Source organism: Suncus etruscus, chromosome 9 (assembly GCF_024139225.1).
Source record: "Suncus etruscus isolate mSunEtr1 chromosome 9, mSunEtr1.pri.cur, whole genome shotgun sequence".
Lineage (NCBI taxonomy): Eukaryota > Metazoa > Chordata > Mammalia > Eulipotyphla > Soricidae > Suncus > Suncus etruscus.
In genome coordinates, this window is record NC_064856.1 from 42,656,972 (window position 1) to 42,671,178 (window position 14,207).

The window sequence follows — 14,207 nt, forward strand, 5'->3', positions numbered from 1 at the left end:
AAGCTATTTCTGGGACCATGGCCAAGAGTAAACTCTGTGTGTCACCGAATGTGGCCCCAAAACAAAACAAAACAAAACAAAAAAATGATTTTCATCCATTTATTGAAAAACTTGTATATATCATATGAGAGAAAAAACATCACTACATTCTGAATCTCATAGCAATTGATGACCATAATTCTGTTTTTTCCTTCATAAGAAAGGTTTTTTTCTTACCTGTATAGGTCTTGCATGAAAATAAAAATTGATATTTTGATGCTATCATTTATTATAAGTTTATAAAATTTATTATTTGACTGGTATCTTAGGATGGCAAAATATGTTTAGGGAGAAGAGAGTTTCATGCAAAAATAATCCTTTTACCATAGAATACTTGTGTATATTTTAAAAATAAATAAAAAATGAGGACAAAACAAAACAGAACAAGCAAGATATTTGAACAATTTTGTGCACTTATGAGACTTTACAAAGAATTATTCCAAGGGTTAAGTACCAAATTATCTATATGTTTATATTATTAGTTAATTATAGGTATAATTGGCAAATGTGAAACTGTATATTTGCATGTTAGTATATTTGTGTGATGGTGTGTGCGTACAATTTTACTGATTTTTCATCTTAAAAAATAAATTTCTACTTAAGAAATACTAAGTCAAATTTAACTATTCAAATTTAGCACATTTGTGCTTAGTCTAAATTTAATTAAATTCTCAATTTAATTTTGTTATTTCCTTGTAATGCTTATTAAATATGCTTTATATATAATAAGATATAGCCTGCAAAATCTGTTCTGTTGAATTTTCAATTTGTAAAAGAAATTCTACTCTAACATATTTAAAAATTTGACTTTACAGAGAAGATTAGCATGCCCCTTGCTCAAGAATGATACACAAATTCATGAAGTGTTCCATATAAAAACAAACAAAAACAAAACAAACATTAATGTGCAATAGAGAGCTAAAACTTTTTTATTTAAACATTTATAGCTATTATTGTTGTCTGAAAATTATGAGACATAATTAGAGACTAACACTGCCCTAGCAAAAAATTTTCTAATTTTCACCTTATCAGTAATATAGCATTAACAGTCATAAATACAAAGATATTTTTTAAACTTAGGAAAATAGCCAATAGGACCTTTCTAGAATACAGGAACTAAATAAATTGTGAACGTTTTAGGAATAAACTTTTACAAGTGTTGCATACTGCAATAAAGAAGCAATGTTGCTGTCTGTATCAACCCTTATGGGAAACAGTATGGAGATTTCTTAATAAACTTAGAATTAAGCTGCTATGTGAGCTAGCAATTCCACTGTTGGGTATGTATCCCTAGGAAAGAAAAACATTCATTCAACAGGACATATGTATACCATATTCATTGCATCACTCATTAAATAACTAAGAGTTGAAATAAAACTAGATGTCCAACAATGAATGAGTGGATATGTGATATTCATAAATACATATATATAATAGAATGAACATAATGGATATATAAATTAATTCACTACATTATATACAATATACATAAATATAATGGATACAATCATGCAACTCATTGCAATACTGAAGGATTTGGAAGACATTATATTAAATGAAGTAATCCAGAAGAAGGATAAATACAAGATGACATCACTTATATGTGATATTTAGAGTAATTGCATGCAAGGAATTAGTTATTTAAATGGTGGTTTTCGTAAATTCTTTTGGCCCCATTTTATAATGAGGAGAAGGAAACAAATGAGTGGAGGAAGAGAAAGACAGATTGAAATAACAAAAGAGGGGCCAAGGAGGCTTGAGTGCATAGGTAGTGTTAAGAAAGGACAGATCTAGGGCCTGAGAGATAGCACGGAGGTAGGACGTTTGCCTTGCATGCAGAAGGATGGTGTTTCAGATCTTGGCATCTCATATGGTTCCCTGAGCCTGCCAAGAGCAATTTCTGAGTGTAGAGCCAGGAGTAGTCCCTGAGCACTACCGGGTGTGACCCAAACCCCCACCCCCACCAAAAAAAAAAGAAAGGACAAATCTAAATATCCAAGCCACTGAATCTACAACCATGAAATTGTGAGACCCATGTTGCAACAACCAAACTTAAAATCGTGCCTATTATGATGGCACGCTGGGGGCTGTGGTGGTGATATGGGATGGATTCTGGGAACATTGGTGGAGGGAAGTTGACATTGGTTGTGGGATTGATGTTGAAACATTTTATGCTTAGAAGTATAAATAATTTTATAAATCACAATATTTAAATAAAATGTTTAATATTTTAAAATATAAAATAAAAATAAACTATTTAAATGTATATAGAAGGGTAATTTTCAATTACTTTATATATATTTCACAATATTCAATAAATCATGATTTAGTTATATTAATTTAATTTAATATTTATATAATAGAGTGAAAAATGTTGATGTTCTTCCTGACATAAAACTTTTTTTCTGATTTATGAGCAATGTAATTTATTTGTTATTGCAACTATTATGATTTACAAAGTTCTTTTTTTTATGTCGCACTCTTCACAATATAGACCAGGCAAAGAGCCTGGGCTGAGGTGTATATGGGGTACATTTTCTGTACCACCTCTTTCTATACAGTCAGTGTAAAGAACAGCCTGTGGTAAGCATTGGGAGGCCTTATATATATACCAAAAGAAAAAAATACAAAGTTCTTTATAATTGGGTTCCAGGGCCACACCCACAACCAGTGTTGACCTCTCATCACCAATGTTCTCAGAGTGTATCCCATGCCACCACCACCTTCCCCACCAGCCTACAAGTATAATAGGCCATTTTAAGTTTTTATTGTTAAAGTTTGGGTATCTTAATTTCATTGTTGTTGACTTTGGCTTGGAAATTAAGTTCTGTTCTTTTTAACACCACCAATGCACCTGAAATCAATTGGCCCTTGGTCCCATCCTTTCATACTTGTATTTCTCTGTAGGAAATCTGTGCTGTTAAATCTTTTGTTAGGTGTTTGTGAATCCACAAATAGTCCCCAGAATGAGAAATTACTTCCCATCCCCTTGTCCCCTGTCTGGGAGGAGATCTTGGTAATATTTATCTGAAGCAAATAATAATCCACACAGACAAGAAGGTTAGGGTGTAAAAGATTGGGCAGAGAGAGAGAGAGAGAGAGAGAGAGAGAGAGAGAGAGAGAGAGAGAGAGAGAAAGAGAGTCCTCTTGCAGCCTGCAACCAGCTTTTGCAAAAGGACCCCCCTTCCCTGTCATCAAGCTATTTATTGCCAACTCCACAGCATCCCCACTTAGAAGGTCTAGGTGGGGCAATAGTCACAGAGCAATCCTAAGGAAATATTTTTATATACAACAATTCCAAGAATAATCTTATGGAAACTTTTTCATATACTATAATTCCCCCTTTTTTGTAAAGAAACAATAATAATGTACAGAAGTAAGTAATTTTTTTTACCATTGTAAAAAGAACAACTTAGCAATGGTAAAAGAGTGGCTGCATACACACATCACCAGAAAAAGTATAGAAAAAATTTTAACCTAACACAGGGTGTTCAAAACCAGAAACAGATGTAAAGGAATCAACTACAAGCTCCAGAGCAGAAAAAATATACAGAGTCCAAGATAAACAATTCCAAGAAAGTTTTTCCTTGGAAAAGCAAAAGTCGAATTTAAAATTCCAAGATTCAGGACCTAATAGGCCATGTGGAGCTCCCGGGAAAATCACAAAGCCCGAAAATAATTTGGAGACAGAGATCCTTAGGTGAGATGCTCACAAGGCTTCCAGTCCAGATTGAGCAGAAGAAAGCCCATCTTTGGAGGCAGTGAATTAGACCCCTATTTTGAAGGAAGAGGCACACACACCCCTGCACAATGGGGGCCATAGTAAAGAAGATCCATGGGTATTTGAACTCAATCCAAGAGGAGTTCTAGTCCAGTCAGAAGTTTATAAGAAGACCGAGATTGAATAACCACGTATGGCAGATTATTTAGATGAGAGCTTAAGTTAAAAACCAAAACAAAATGCTTAAGGCAGAGATCCTCCCCGTGTAAATGAATAAATTGAGGGTCCATCCAAAATGGATAAAACCTCCTTTTGCATATGCTATTTTTCTCAATGATGCGCCCATGCAAAAGGCCAAAATACCAGACAAAATTACAATCTAGTAACTTATTTATGACAGTATCTAACCCCTAACCCAAAGTAACAAAAGTAAAACCTTAATAAAATACAACATCAATTTCTAAAATTAAAAACTAAAATGTAAAAACATTAATTACAGTAATCAACAAAAGTGTAGAATCAAATATAACTTTACAGGATTACAATTATAAAAAATAGAAGAGCTGAAATTTCTACTACGTACAAATCCACTCTGAAAGGATGGAGAGTCCAGAACTCCCAAAAGTCCAAACAAAGATACTTGATGAGTCAGGGAAAGAGGGTTGTAATTTGAAACAGGATACAGCACTGCAGCAGTGTACGATGTCTTTCTCAGTCCGAGATCAGGAGGCTTGTCATTGTGGGTGACAGAGATGATTTGCACATGTGAAGCGATTCCTGAAATAGAATGTTAGGGACTAGGGAGAAAGAGGGAAGGATAAGGAAGAATAAATAGGGGAAGATAAAGTCAGGAAAAGAGAACTATATACAACACATGTAAGACATATAGACACACAACAAGACATACATATACATATTTCACAAAAACATGGCCATCACTCACTCATACTTGTGACTCTACCCTGGATTTAGGTGTATCTACCTGAGACCCGTCCATTTCTGGGAGGGGTCTTGGGAAGGGGATATTATGTTATCTTTACCTGCTAGAACCCTCCCATTTCCTGGGAGGGGTCTGGGCAAAGGTTACTTAAGGCCTTTGACCAAGGGGATGAGGCCCTTTTTTGCCAGCATGGAGAGGTATGAGGAAAAGACATGGCCGGACAAGTTAAGACGCAGGGCAAGCTAAGGATAGCATGCATAAATGGTTGAGATTGACCACACGTGTGGTGGATAGGGTATGAATAAAACTGATACTTCCTGAAGCCTGCCTGTGAGTGAGATTTCTACCCGCCACTCTCATGAACCTCCAAACCCGCCTTTTAATGGGGGATGAAGCCACGTGACCAGGGCCTAAGAACAAAGGCCTCCATGCACCACCCAAGTCCATCCTAAGAGTTTAATGCAACAATACTTACTAAAAAATGTTTGTTGGGAAGGAACCCAAATAGAGCAAAAAGAAAGAATTCAGCTGAATCAACAAAAAGCGCTTTAAAATACAATAGCCAGCAAACTGTTTAGATGAATATCTTCAAGTTCACAACAACAACAAAAGATATATATTTAAGGCATAGTCGAGTAAATCTGAAAGAGAATTTCATGCACAGTATGACCAAGGAAACCAATAATACAAGTATAGACCAGTAATTCTATCATAATCATAGATGATGAGCACTGTAAATAGAATCCACCTAAAAGGTATTGTTATGTCAAAATTATGAATTCATCTCCATCTTGAAGCCTAAATTGAGGGAAATAAAACAATGATGTTAGAGTGAAAGAGTGAAAGTTGTTAAATAAGTATATCTTAATATATTGCCATATAAAACCCTTAATATGATGAGGAAGCTTTCTCTCGAGTGAGCCTGGATCAATAGTGACATTAAGACATAAATACATCATACAAGCAACCACTATGGGGATTCATCATATTCAATCCTATTCAGCGGTAATACCTGTGAAATGAATCATAAAGCATTAATGACAACTGACAAATGAAAGAAATGATTATTAGGCATTTATAGTAGATCTCTGAGAAATATAAAACAGGATGTATGCTGCTTTAGATTTTACCAATGCAATAGGAATTTTCTTAATCTTCTTGTCATCAAAATTGGTCCAGTGTTGTCTTGAGTCAATATTACAGTATGATGTACAGTGTCTAAAATGAAGTTTACCAAAATGGTTAGACACTGATAAGATGTATTTTTCAGTTTTGTAATTTTATCCTGAGTGAATTCTGCTAAGTTGAGGTTTTCTAAAGGAAAATCCACATAAGTGTGTAGTTTTTCAACTTGTCTACCATCAAAAGCAAAACGTTTCAAATGAATTATTAATACTGGAGGTAATTTCCTTAAGTATGTCCTCTTTTAAAAGTCCCTTTTAGTGTTGCAGCTGTTACAATGAATACTATTGTTATCTCTCAAATCTTCATCTTTAAAAAATTCAATGAGGCATTCCTCTAATGTACATTTATCTGTAGGCTTGACTGCCAGGGACAACTGAACAAATATCTCATAAACCTCAGACTTGTAGTGACATATGAGACACTGTAGTATAAATTTGAACTGTCCTTGAAAGAGGTCATATATAAGAGATTTGTGAGTCTTTTGGTGTTTAGGCCTAGATTGTTCATGTTTTTCATTGTCTATCAGGTGTATAGTTTTATCTGCCCTTAAGTTTTCAGTAAGCAAATCCTGATGTAGTCCCTCTATCAGAAACATCAATAATTCGTGAGGATCCTGTTGGTTGTGTCCAGCAAATTGGTCATTAAGTAAACCAATTGTCACTTTGAAGTTCTCCAGATTGACATTCCTATGACATCCATTTCCCATGATTTTGATGAGGTGACCAAATTGTTCTGCTAATTTACCTTTATGTCCGCTTGGACTTTCTTTGTTAATAATTTTTTATAATGATCTTGATAAAAATACTGAGTTAAGTCTGAAATATTATACAAGCATTATAATATTGAGTTCATATAGCATGAGTTACCTAAATTTTGTAATCCAGTAAAGGCAGGTTTCTGTTTCTCTATTTGCATTCTGGAATGTAAGGGTTTTTTACTCTTGTCCATCTCATTCAAGGTATTGGGCATGAAAGTTAATCCCTTGTTTACTTTCCCGGAGGCCTCAGCCATGTTACAATTGTCAGTGTTTTGAGCATTTTGTATTTGATGTAGGGGCAAGTTTATAGTCCCAGCAACCTGATCCTTGTCATTCATGCTAATTCAATTTCTGATGAGGCATAAAGGGACCCAAAATTTATTGGGGGGATTGTCATTTGTACCAACATGTGCATACCCCCTTCCTCTCAGAAGAAGATATCCAGCGATCGATCCATTTTTCATCCTCTTTGATCCAAACCGGTGTATGTGATGCTTCTTGTCTCTGAATAGCTTCTTTAAAATGTCTTTCCCCTGCAGTGTAACTTTCCCCTTCGGGTCAGTTTAGGTAATATAGTGTGAGAAGAGTCAAAGATAACAGCTCAGTAGGTGCTAAACCTCTTTTTCTATTCTTTTGTAATTGAGTTTTTAGCATCCTGTGGGCCCTCTTGACAATAGCCTGTCCTTGGCAATTTTGGGGGATTCCTTTCAGCTATTTTATCTGCCATTCTTTACAAAAGAATTCAAAAGTTTTGCTGATATAGGCGGGCCCATTATCAGTTTTAATGGAATACAAAACACCCATAACTGAAAAACATTGTAAAAGAAAACTGCAAACTGCCTTAGACTTTTGGGAAGACATAGGGATTGCCCAAATAAACCAAGAATAAGTGTCCACCACCACATGAAGGTAAGGTTTCTTTGGAAATAAATCTGTTTGAGTTACATCCATTTGCCATAGTTCATTAGACTGTAAGCCTCTTGGGTTTGCTCCTGCTATGTGAGTCTTTTTTGCTAATGGGGCAGATATGTCACACCTTTCTATAATTTATCTAGCTTGCCTCCAGGGAATCTGATAATTTACATGTAAGTGGCAGGCATTCGTGTGTAGTGCTGTATGTTCCTCTGCAGGTGACTTGAATATGGGCATTGCCAACAAATCCGCAGTTTTATTTCCTTGAGCCATTGGCCCTGGAAGACCTGAGTGGGCTCTAATATGCGTGATGAAGATGGTTTCAGTTCGTTTTTGAATAAGCTGTTGTAATATTTTTAGTAAATTCTGTATAATTGGGTATGAGCATCGAGAGAGGCCGTGGCTATCACCGGACATAAATTTACCACATACAAAGAATCAGAAACGACATTCATGACTTCAGATACATTTTCTAATAGGTAAATTAACGTGCTAATTCAACTTTCTGTGTGGACTTATACTTGGTATCTATAGTTATTTTCATGTTTTCTCCGGTTATTCCTCCCTTTCCCCGGCTAGACCCATCGATATAAAAGACGTTTGCATTGGGGATAGGAGAGTCCTGAACGATTGAAGAAATAACAAACTGAGTCTTTTTCAAAAAGTCCCATGTCTTTCTTGATGGATAATGAGAGGAAATTTCTCCTATGAAATCTGAAAGGGCCCTTTATAGAGATTCATTAAGAGGCAATATTGACACAATTTTCTTTTTTGATATTGGCAATACTAATATATCAGGGTCAAATCCTAATAAAGATATAGATCTGAGTCTTGCTTTGATAATGAGTTCTGAAATTAATTTCAAATAAGATATCACAGACCGAGATTGTTTGTTATGTTAATACATCCATTCGAGAGGGCCTGCCTGTTGCATCAATGCAGTCATAGGGGTTTCTTTTGTAGGGAAGATTAACAAAGAAACCTTTTCCGGGATGAATCTTGAGAGAAATGATTTTTGCAACCTGTTCAAGAAGATGTCCAATTCAGTTTTGGCTGCTGTAGTTAAATTTCCCGGGCTGTCTAAGGCAGGATCACCCTCCAAAGTTTTAAACAGATTAGACAGTTCTGCATTTGGGATTCCTAGTGCAGGCAGGAGCCAATTTACATCACCTAAAAGTCTCTGAAAAGAAGTTTTCTTTTTGATGGAAATTTTTTGTGGATGTATCGATGTTCGGTCCAAAATAAAACCCAAGTATTGATATGGTGGCATAGTCTGTATCTTTTCTAAAGCTATTTTCAGTTCTGCTGTTTGCAAACAGTCAATAATATAAGAATATACTTCCTGTAGATCTGTTTCATTGTTCATTGTGATAAGGATATCATCAGTATAATGAAAGATCATGGCTTGGGGAAATCTTTCAGGAGTAGGGCTCAAAATCTTATCTACAATAAATTGACACATTGTTGGGGAACTTAGCATGCCCCTGGGGAGGACAGTCCATTGAAACCACTGGCAGGGATGGATATTATTGATAAAAGGAACTGAGAATGCAAAACGGTGTTTATCATTTGGGTGAATAGAAATATGATAGAAGCAGTCTTTCAAATAAATTATAATTAGTGGCCATTCCTTATGGATAACTACAGGTGATGGTAAACTTGTTTGCAATTTTCCCATAGGTACCATAGATATATGTTCACAGCTCTCAGATCCATCAACACTCTCCATTTACCAGACATTTTCTGTATGGTAAATATAGGCAAATTCCATTGAGAAAATGAAGGCTCAATATGCCCTAATTTTAGCTGTCCTTCCAATTATTCGGTAAGCACCTTTAATCTATCAATTTTAAGGAGCCACTGACCTATCCAAATCGGTTCGTCAGATTTCCATTTTATTTTTATCGGTGCTGGGTTTTTTTTCTGGCAGTGGCCCCTACCAAAAATTATGAGTTTTTATTTCAGGAGAAGTTCCAGACTCTTCTGGAGCTAATGGGATGTGGAATTCTGCCTTCCACTGTTTGTGTAGGTCACAGCCCCACAGGGATTGTGATAATGGGCCTACATGAGGTCTAATTATAGCCTTTTGATTTTCTGGGCTGTGAACTACAATAGTCCTTTTACTTAACAGACAGGATCTTAAGCCTTCCACTCGTTCTAGTGAGTATGGAATTTCTTGTAGAAGCCAATTTTCTGGCTATTTTTTATCAGAAATTACGGTAATTTGAGCCCTGGTATCTATCATACCTGTAAAGGGTTGCCTTTGTAAGTGAAGTTTAATCATTGGGTTTTCATCTTTAAATTTAGTAACCAGAGCGACGAGTGAGTTGTGGGTGGCCCCTGCATCTGTGCTTCTGAAACCTCCAATTTGTGTCTTATCTGAAGTCCCAAATTTGACATAAGGCACTATTACTATCTGGGCAATTGCCCCTCCCTTTTTGAATGTCTAAGTAGCCAGTACAGTAATAACTACAATAATTTCTCCCTTTGAATCTGAGTCAATGACACCTGTGGTTACTGATATACCCTTTACGTTGAGGGAACTTCTGCCCAGAATCAAACTCATTTTATCTGGGGATGGCGGGCCCACAATGCCAGTTTTTAACATATAAGGACATGCTCCTGAGTAAATTGTTATGTCCTCCGGGCACGTTATATCAAGCCCAGCGCTCTCAGGAGTGGAATGAATTAATTCGCTAATTGTGAGAAATCTTCTTGGGCTGGGCTGGGAAGAATTACTGTTTGAGGACTTTGCCCCTGATTTGCAAGGGCCTGGGGATGGGCCCTGTAGCCATTTCCCTGCATTGAAAATGTGGGTCCCTGAGAAGCTGGATTTACAAAAAGATGGCAATTCCTTTTGATATGGCCCTGTTTTCCACAATGGTAACAGACAAATTGTCTCCTGGGTATAGTGTTAAAACCTCTTGCTGTGTTATTATTGGGGAGATTTCCGGATCTGCAGTCTTTTGCCCAGTGGTGACCTCTCTTGTATTTTGGACAGAGACCTGGCTTTTGGGTGGCGCTTTGTCCCCAGGGGTAGAGAGGCTTTGTTCCCTTACTAATTGCAAAGGTTTGTACTGGATCCAGGTTTGCTGATGAATGAGGCATATCATAAACATTTCTGCAGGCATATAAAAATTCATTTAAGTCAGCATTGTCCTGCAAAGGGGCCAATATCAATTTACAGGCCAAATTCGCATTATAAGCCAAACATTTTTCTAGAAATTTTCTAAACTGCTTATCTTTGATTTGTGTTTTCAAAGCATCTTTAAGCTTAGCTACAAACTCCACATATGGCTCATGGGGACCTTGGGTAATTCGTAAAAAGGTTCTTGCACCAGTGCTGTTCATATCAATTTTTTCCATGAAGATACTGCAATATCTTTAATTATTTTAAGATTTCCTTAAGTAAAGCAGCTTGTGCCTGAATATCTACATATTGATTTTCTGCCATTAATAATTCATATAAGAGATTGACCCATGCCACTTGTTTTTTTGTTCCATCTGTGCTATATAATTTGGATTTCACACCCTCCGCATATAACATCTACCATTCGGTTCTCTGTTTAGATAGCAGGCATATTTCAGCTAGTTTTTTAAATTTATGCAGGGTCCAAAGTGATTTCGACACCAAAGTCTTAGTATTTCCAGACAGTATGGAGAAACTGGCCCAAAGTCCTTACATGCTTTCTTAAACCGTTCCATGTCTTCTATTTCAAGGGTTTCATAGGTTGACACATTTACTGTCTGTAACAGAACTGAGGCTGGATTAGCACAAATACTCTACACAGGCCTCTGAGGCCTGACATGTGAAGCACTAGCCTGTGATTGTTCATCTGAATTGGGACTATTATGTGATTCCATTCTGTGTACAGAATCAGGACTCACTTGTGGACTTAGCACTGGGGGTTGGTCATCAATGTTAATATTTTGATTTGGGTCCTGAGTTTCTAAATTACAATTCCGAGTAGATTTTTGCTGGGAAAAATGCCTATATTTTTTATGGTGGTGCTAGATTCATCAGCCTGCACTTTGACCTGGATTTTCATTGGATAGATCTCCTTATTATCCATGCTGGTCTTAGCCTCGCTTTTTCCACACTTTTTGCTTCCTAAACACCAGCCAATATCTATGCTCACGATAACAATATTAGCCAACACAGAGATTCCACAAACTATGATGGATGGAGACAACATAGGCGAGGCAAATATTTGAGTATAAATTTTTGTTTGAACTATAGACCACAACCATCCAAAACCATTAAATTTTCCTATCATCAGCCTATTCGTTTTAAATAGTATGGAATAATTCACTTGACAAATGCAGAACCAAAGAATTTGTAACAAGGTGGCACAATCAACGTGAATGACCATAGAAGCCATCCAAGGATCTCCAGAGGCAATTTCCAATAAAGTGTTTCACTTAGAGTTATTGAGGTTCCAGTTTCACCTATTCCGGGTGCCATATGTAGGGAATCTGTGCTGTTAAATCCTTTGTTAGGTGTTTGTGAATCCACAAATAGTACTCAGAATGAGAAATTACTTCCCACCCCCTTGTCCCCTTTCTGGGGGGAGATCTTGGTAATATTTATCTACAGCAAATAATAATCCACACAGACAAGAAGGTTAAGGTGTAAAAGATTGGGCAGAGAGAGAGAGAGAGAGAGAGAGAGAGAGAGAGAGAGTCCTCTTGCAGCCTGTAACCAGCTCTCACAAAAAGACTCCCTTTCCCTGTCTATCAAGCTATTTATTGCCAACTCCACAGGGCCCCCACCTGGAAGGTCTAGATGGGGCAATAGTCACAGAACAATCCTAAGAAAATATTTTTATATACAACAATTCCAAGAATAATTTTATGAAAACTTTTTTATATACTACATTTCTCCTCTTCCACTCAATTTCTTGCTTTATCCTTACTATGCTCTGGGGCCAATGGTGTTTAGGACAACTTCCATTTAAACCATTGCATTTCTTCATGCAGCTATTATAAATACCACATATAAGTGATATTATTCTCTATTATTTTTCCTCTGACTTACTTCATTTAACATAATATGTTTCAATTTAATAAATTGCATGATTGCATCATTCTTCAGAGGTATGTAGTATTCCATTGTATATAAGAACACGCATCTTCAATATCCATATATCTGTTGTATAGCTAAGTCTTAGCTATTGTTCTGAGTATTGCAATGAATAGTGTGCATATATAATTTTGGATGTATGTTTCTTTATCTTGGGTATAGATACCAAAAATGGAATTGCCAAGTTGTATGGCAGCTCAATTTTGAATTTACTGAGAAGCCTTCATAGTGTTTTCATAGTGATTGGACCAGACAGTATTCCTACCCTCCATCAATGAGAGTTTCTTTCTCACCACATCTCCCCCAACAGAGATTGTTCTCAGTAGTTTTGATATGTGCCATCTTCTCTGGTATAAGATATCTCATCATTGTCTTTATTTGAATTATCCTAATGATAAGTCATGATGAGCATTTTTTCTTCTTCTAATTGACTATCTGTTGGTCTTCCTTAGAGAGGTGTCTATTCATTTCCTCTACCCATTTTTTATAGGATTGTTAGGTTTTGTGGAATTAGTCTTTGTGAGTAATTTGTGAGTACTTTGTATATTCTAGATACCAAATTTTTACCTGATGTGTTGAATGCAAAATTTTTCTCTCACTCAGATAGCTATCTTTTGGTTTTATCCTATGGATTTTTTTTTATCATATAGAAGCTTTTAGTTTGATGCAGTCCCATTTATTCAGATATGATTATATAGTCCTTGCCATTGACATCCTTTCATTGAAGACTTCTTTGAGGTCTAAGTCTTGGAGTGTTCTGCCTATGCTTTCCTCAATTAACTTAATGGATTTAGGTCTAATCTCAAGGTTTTTAATCCACTATTAATTGACTTGTGTAAGGTGAAAGATATGTTTTTATCTTAAATTTCAAACATGAAGTTATTTAATTGTTCCAACACCATTTATTGAAGAGACTGTTTTCATTCCAGCCCCTTGATTGAGGTTTAAGCCTGAAATGTTATCTTTACAAGCATCCAATATTAAGTATCCTTCTTATTAACAGATCTTAAATTCGAGACACAAAGATAAAATTGCTTTCTATGAGTAATGACCACAGAATCTCATTTACATTACCATTAGATAATCACTTGTGATGTTTAATCTAAATTAAAATAGAACATACTTTGTAAAGACATGGTCTATTTAATGAAAGACGATAAGAGTTGGGGTTTGTGCTAAGTACAACTTTACTTTCCCCATATTCTCAATCACAAAATGTAACAGTTGCTTATCTATTGCATTTAAAAGCATCCTTCCAGATGGAAAGAAATTGCATAACTTTCCAATATAATTATTTTGTTTAGACTAAAAAATTTCCCTGAGGCTGGAGAGAATATACAGAAGGTAAGGCATGTGTTAAATTCTTATCAACTCATATTGTTATCTGAGCATCACCAGATGTTGTACATGAATACAGAATTGGAAATAAATACTGAGTGTCATGATTTTGGCCCACAGTAATATTGTCAAATTTTGAACAATATCTAGTATATATATACATATATATACTTATATATATATAAATCTAGTATATATTTAACACTAATAGCATATGAATTTTCTCTTTGAT

General features: G+C 35.8%; 2 non-coding genes across 2 annotated transcripts; one reads left to right on the top strand and one right to left on the bottom strand.

Moving 5' to 3' along the window:
* The first annotated feature begins 812 nt into the window (after positions 1 to 812).
* LOC126019178 (U6 spliceosomal RNA) lies at positions 813 to 917 on the top strand. The gene has a single exon (XR_007498934.1). It is a non-coding gene; the product is annotated as a U6 spliceosomal RNA (small nuclear RNA).
* A 1,591-nt stretch (positions 918 to 2,508) lies between these two features.
* Positions 2,509 to 2,639, bottom strand: LOC126019398 (small nucleolar RNA SNORA51). Its single transcript, XR_007499119.1, has one exon. It is a non-coding gene; the product is annotated as a small nucleolar RNA SNORA51 (small nucleolar RNA).
* Between the last annotated feature and the right edge of the window lie 11,568 nt (positions 2,640 to 14,207).